Below are 6,000 nucleotides of genomic sequence, written 5' to 3' on the forward strand. Positions count from 1 at the left end.
TGATTTTCCCCAAAAACCCCTTCAAAAGGCTGTACATAAAGCCTAAAAACCCGTACCGCTTCACCTGTCAGAAGCGCTTCGCTACACACCATTTTCTCAATGAACGGCAGGCCCGCCAATCAGGAGCATGCATCCAGCTCAGCCTGCAAAATGGAACGTTCAGCTCAGATACTATGATTCAATCATCACCTTCACGCTTGGCTGAACGCTAAGTGGGTATTGACAGGCTCCCTGCTGGGAGAACAATGGAATCGAAACCAAAATGTATCCAGTTGGGGAAATTATTAATTATAACTTGCAACAATGTATCAAATGGACAATTTAAAGACTGGGTGGCCTGTTTTTGACAGCTCGAAATGTTTATTATTGTAAAATCCGTAACTCCTGAACGCAGTGTCCAATCTGCTCAGTTCGAGTGTCTATCTTCTCCTCAGGAGATGGACTCTCCATCCCCTCGGTTCCCGCCATCCTCCGACCATCAGAAGTACACTTTCTTGAACATATATAATTTTTGGACTTTGTGCCGATGACCTTCATAATCCTTTCAGCAGGCAGTCACGTCCTCATCCAGGAAATGCACCCCTCCCAATAATCCACTCAATCCCCATCCATCAGTTACCATAGTAGCAGACATCCTCCCAAGGATCCCCTATTGTTCTTCCCCAGTGGAAACTCTCTATGTGTATTGTACCCACCCTTAAACCATTTACCTGTTCCTGCCACCTTGATCGTTATGCTAAACTTGTTTTCCCCATATGCAGATCCTGAAAACCCCCCTTCCTCCTGTCAATCACCTGACGTTTTCCCCATGTGATGGTGACGTTCCTGAAGGGTATTCTGGGATGTTTTGTGAAGTTTTAAAAGTCCATGTCACCCCTTTCCCCGTTGAACAGTCTTGGCTGCTCCTGTTGCGCAATAAAGCTTCTTTGCTTTACTTTGCTCCTGGCTGGCTTCCTCCTTGATCTCCGCAGAACCCGTGGGCTTCTCTCATAGGGCCAGGTGGACAAGCACACTTGGGATTTTTCCGTAACAGCTGGTGCCGAAACCCGGGAGTCTTGCGGTGCTCCCGTGTGGCTGGCCGTGGGACCCCAAAACCTTCAGCCGGCACCGGGCCCTTTTGCCTGGGAAGTTTTTCCGGACCTCCGGCCATCCTCCGGGCGGTAATTGCAAGTCTCCGAGGGACCAACCAGGGAGCAAAGGGAAAGCTCGCCGGCTACCTTCTTGATCCCGGGATCACAGGACCAGAGACGTGAGTATAGGTTGAATCCCCGTGCATCGGTGGGAGAGGGGTGGTGACTCCTGGCAACCAATTCTCTGCCCTCTTACCTATCGTTATTTCTTGCCTTTCTCTTGGTCCAACGCGTGGACCCATGCTCAACTCGACAGGGGAGTCCTGAGCTCTATTTCTTTCCCTTAAACCTCTGGTCAGCCGCACCGAGACGGGACTCGAACGTAAGACGGGGAGGACGGCCTAAACAACCACCTCACCGCTGTGGGTACCCTATCGAACGCAAGGGGCCAGAGTTCTTCTTCGTACTTCTGTCTTCCTCATTGGTGTGGAACCCGAGAAATAAGACGGGGAGGACGGCCTAAACAACCACCTCCCCGCAAACGGGTGACCTACCAGCCGAGGGGCAGGGGGACTTCCTTTCTATCGTTACCCTAGCCGCACTGGTCGGGACACGTGTACGCGCTTGTCGCGTGTGAACCCGCTTCCAAACGCAAGGGGGGTATTCCGGAACGAAAACTCTATCCAGAGGCTACCTGATCTGGCACCACGCTAAGTGGGCGTCCAGTAGGGCCCTCTCTCTCAAGTTGTAACGTCAGGTAGGAGGTTGCCAGGAGGGAGAGCTTGGCCTGAGGGGCAAGACAAGGCAGAGTGGTGAGGAAACCCCTGATTGTTTGGAAGGGAAAAGGTCTGGGGAAGGAACCCCGACGGTGGAAGAAATAGGCGCCAGAGTTGAAGTTGAGTGTTAGGAATAGGAAAGGAAGGACTAAGGATATCCAATTAAGAAACCCGAACCCCTACCCTTTTTTCCCGTTCTTAGGAACCCGAACCCCGAAGTCGCGAGATGGGAACTAAAGCTTCGAAGCATGAGCGGGCTCCCTCTGAGAGGAAAGCTTCACGGAAGCCTTCCGTTTCTCAGCTGGACCCCGACTCCCCCCTTGAGTTCGTCTTAGCCCACTGGAAGCAAATACCAGGGCACGAACTACTATCCAAGCAGAAGTTAGGAGACCTCTGCAGGAATCTATGGCCAAATGCTACTGCCACCTTAAAACCCGAGCTCCGCTGGCCAACGGACGGGTCTTTCAATAAAGACCGACTCAATTCTCTGAAGAAGTACTTATTAGAAGAAAAACCCCGCCAGCTAGAATACCTGGCTGCCTTTGAGGCAGTCCAGCAGGTTCTGTGCTCCCTGCAGACTGCCCCATCGCTGCAACTTCCCATCATCAAGCCTAACCGGCAGCCCAGCGAGAAGAGGCGCCAAAAACCAGCCCAGTCGCTCCCTCCCCCTTACGAGGAACGTTCAAATGAAGAACTCATAGATCGGACCTTAATCCCCTTCTACTACCAGGGCGCAACAGCACCCGTCTCAGACCTCGGGACAAGCTCAGAGGACGAGGAGTCGGAGGGGGAGGAGGGGATGGCTCTCCGTAGCGGGAATAAAACAAAAGGGAAGCAACCGCCACCATCATCAGGCGCGGGCCCCAGCACATCTGGGAAGCAACCGCCACCATCATCAGGCGCGGGCCCCAGCGCATCTAAGCCTAGTGGGGAGCCAGAGATACAGATGCCCTTGAGAGCACTGCCCATACCACCGGCGGAACCAGATGGCCCACCCCGTATGATTTACACCCACCAACCGTTTCATACAGCGGACCTGGTGGCCTGGGCAAGCCAGATGCCGTCTCTAAGAGATAGCCCTGATAAATGTTATCGCCAAATAAGCGCTATCTTCTCCACACACCATCCGACTTGGGCTGACACGCATGTTCTCCTTAATGCCCTCTTTAATGAGGCGGAGAAGGCAGATATCTTAGCCAAGGCAGGAGAAGCACTAGAGCTTGAAAACTACCAGCAAGACAAACCCGACGGTATTGAACCGCTGACAGCCCAAAATCTTAGGATTGAGCCGGAGCCTGCTTGGGACTACAACACCCCTGGCGGCATGTGGCACCTAAAAATCTTCAAGAAAGCCATCCTAGATGGGATTAAAGCGGCTGGCCAGCGCACCGTGAATTGGACTAAAGTCCAGTCGGTTCTACAAGGACCTAATGAGCACCCCTCAGATTATTATACTAGGCTGGTATCAGCGATAAAGACCTGGGGCGGGATAGACCCCGACAATCCTCAGCACTCAGTGATAGTGAAAGGATTCTTTAAGGATCAATCCAGCCCGGACATAAGAAAGGCTTTAAGCCTCCAGATAGGATACGATGGAAAGAGTTTCAGTGAAATCCTCTCCATCGCAAAAACCATCTTCAACACTAGAGATGAGAAGAAAAGGAGAGAACCAAGGTCAGAGGACGACCATGTGCTCGCCCTCAGCATGGAACCGGCTCAGTATCAAAGCAGGGGAAGAGGACGAGGAAGAGGAAGGGGGCCACAAGTCACAAACCGACCCTGGGGCTATACAGGAGGGGGCTGCTTCCATTGCCAGGAGGAAGGGCACATACGCAAATTTTGTCCTTGCTCCAGTGGCTGGACTTCTTTTATTTAACTCCGCAGAAACCAGTGGGCCTATCCCTAAGGGCCAGGTGGCTGGGCAGTTCCACACCTGGGATTTTTTCCGTAACAGTCTCGAACCCAGAGCCCGACACCCCAAGCTCCTTTTGCCTTCGCAGAGCCAATCATTGCAGCACACACACACACACACACACCGCTCCCTAAGGGGGTTTCAGAAATCCGGTCTCCAGAGTTGTGCGGCCCTCTTTCTAATCCAGGCTTCGCCAACCTGGCGCCCCTCTGTTGGGAGTTATAGTACGAAACCCCTGGGGAGGCGGCAGGTTGTTCATCTAACCCAACGAATCTCCCTCAGGCGAATCTCAACTCTTTTTGCTTTTGGCTCTTAATAATCTCAGGGCCGTGGGTTCGAGCATCACATTGGGTAAAAGGTTCCTGCCGTTGCAAGAAGAGGGTTGGGCTGGATGACCTCTGGGGGTCCCTCCCAACCCTACAACTCCATGAAATCGGTGCCTTTTTCCAGATAGGAAGCACCCCGCTGGCTATTTTAAATCGCCTCTGGTTCCCATGAAACAATTGTGATCTCTCTCTCCCCCCCCCAAAAAAAAATGGCTTGTGCCTGGCCCTCGTAGGCTAGCAGTGCCCCTTCTGTTTCCTGACCCACGGCTGACCCACAGGAGGCCGATTGCAGCTGGCCAGGCCAGATAACCCAGGGGGCATCGGGGCGGAGAGCAAAGTACCGACAGGCCGGCCAGTATTTTTCTGGCTGGTGACCTTCCATAATGGCTGGATTTCCCCCCCGCCAAGTTCTGGGGGGCAGAGAGGGGTCTCTGAAAGAGGTGGTGGGGCCAACGGGCTGGATAATTCACCATTATTCAGTTAACGGGGGGACGGAGATATAGGAAGGTCGCATTTTGCGTCAGGGGTCCAGAAACGTGGATTAAATAAATTTATTTTTTTTAAAAAAGAAACAATAGTGTGTTGTTTTTTTTACTGTTCAGGAAGTAAGGAGGAAATGCGTTCAGTGGGTAGAGACAAGGTTTTTTTTCCCTCTCTCTCTCTCATAACAATCCTGGATATCTAGTGAGGTGAAAGGGATTGTGTTTGAACACCCCACAAAGGAAATCGGGATCAATAATAATAATAATAATAATAATAATAATAATAATAATTTATTATTTGTACCCCGCCCATCTGGCTGGGTCTCTCCAGCCACTCTGGACTGCTTCCATCAAATATTAAAATATCACCTGATTCAGGCTCCTGGCCATATAATGGCCCCACAAAACAGATCGGGGCCAGTTTTCTCTATATTTTGGAACAGTGGTTTTTCCCGTATTTGGGCCGGCTGCCATTTTGAATCAAGATGGCGGACTGAAACGTTACTTCGGCGTGACTTCGCCCCGGTTTTGGGATAAGTTCGGCCGCCTCTCGAGATACTGTCCCCAAATCTTCGCCAACGAGTTTTCCTGAAGGGGGTGGACTTCAATGCCCGGCGCCATTTTGAACCGAAAGCGACTTTGGCGCAACTTCGCTTGCTTTTCGGTGCGTCCGAATTTAAAAATTGCGCTGTCCATTCGAATATCACAATATATATATTTTTGTTTGTTTCTAAACATTCCCAGGCAGAGACAGGCACACCCCGCTAGCTAGGGCTCGACAAAAGTCCAATATAGTCTAACGACCGCGTCAGCGCCGAGCAAGCGAATCGAGATGAATGCGGAATAAGCGGGCCAAATAAATAAATAAATTTGCTTGAGGCAAGGTTGGCCCCTGAACCAATTTTCAGGGGCCCTGGGGAAGTCAAGAGTGCCTCTGAGCATGCAGGGAGTGCTGCCCAAGCCACCGTGGCAACACAGCTGTGATCGGAGGAGACTTCTCCTTTCACTTATTTGTGTGCACACCAGCAGTTTCACTTGACCGAGAGCCGAAATGGCTCAGGGGATTGAGAACCAGGAACCTCTTGGTTTGGGTTCGAGTCCCGCACCTGCCGCAGACTTAGGATGCGGCCTTGGGGAATGGGGGCCTCCCGTTCCCAGCCTCGGTTTCCCCTGCTGGTGCTGAATTTAGATAGAGAGATTAAATTACTGATTAAATTACACCCTTTCCCTAAACCTGGCAACCTTTTTTAGGCAAGGGCTCAGTAGCAGAACACCTGCTTGGCATGCAGAAGGTCCCAGGTCCAATTCCTGACTTTCCAGGGGATTCGAACTGGGGTCTCTCCCACACCTACCTGAAGGTGCAGGTAAGTCTGGGAGAGACCCCAGTTCGAATCCCCTGGAAAGTCGCTAGTACCAGTCGGTGTAGGTTTCATT

Source organism: Lacerta agilis, chromosome 14 (assembly GCF_009819535.1).
Source record: "Lacerta agilis isolate rLacAgi1 chromosome 14, rLacAgi1.pri, whole genome shotgun sequence".
Classification (NCBI taxonomy): domain Eukaryota; kingdom Metazoa; phylum Chordata; class Lepidosauria; order Squamata; family Lacertidae; genus Lacerta; species Lacerta agilis.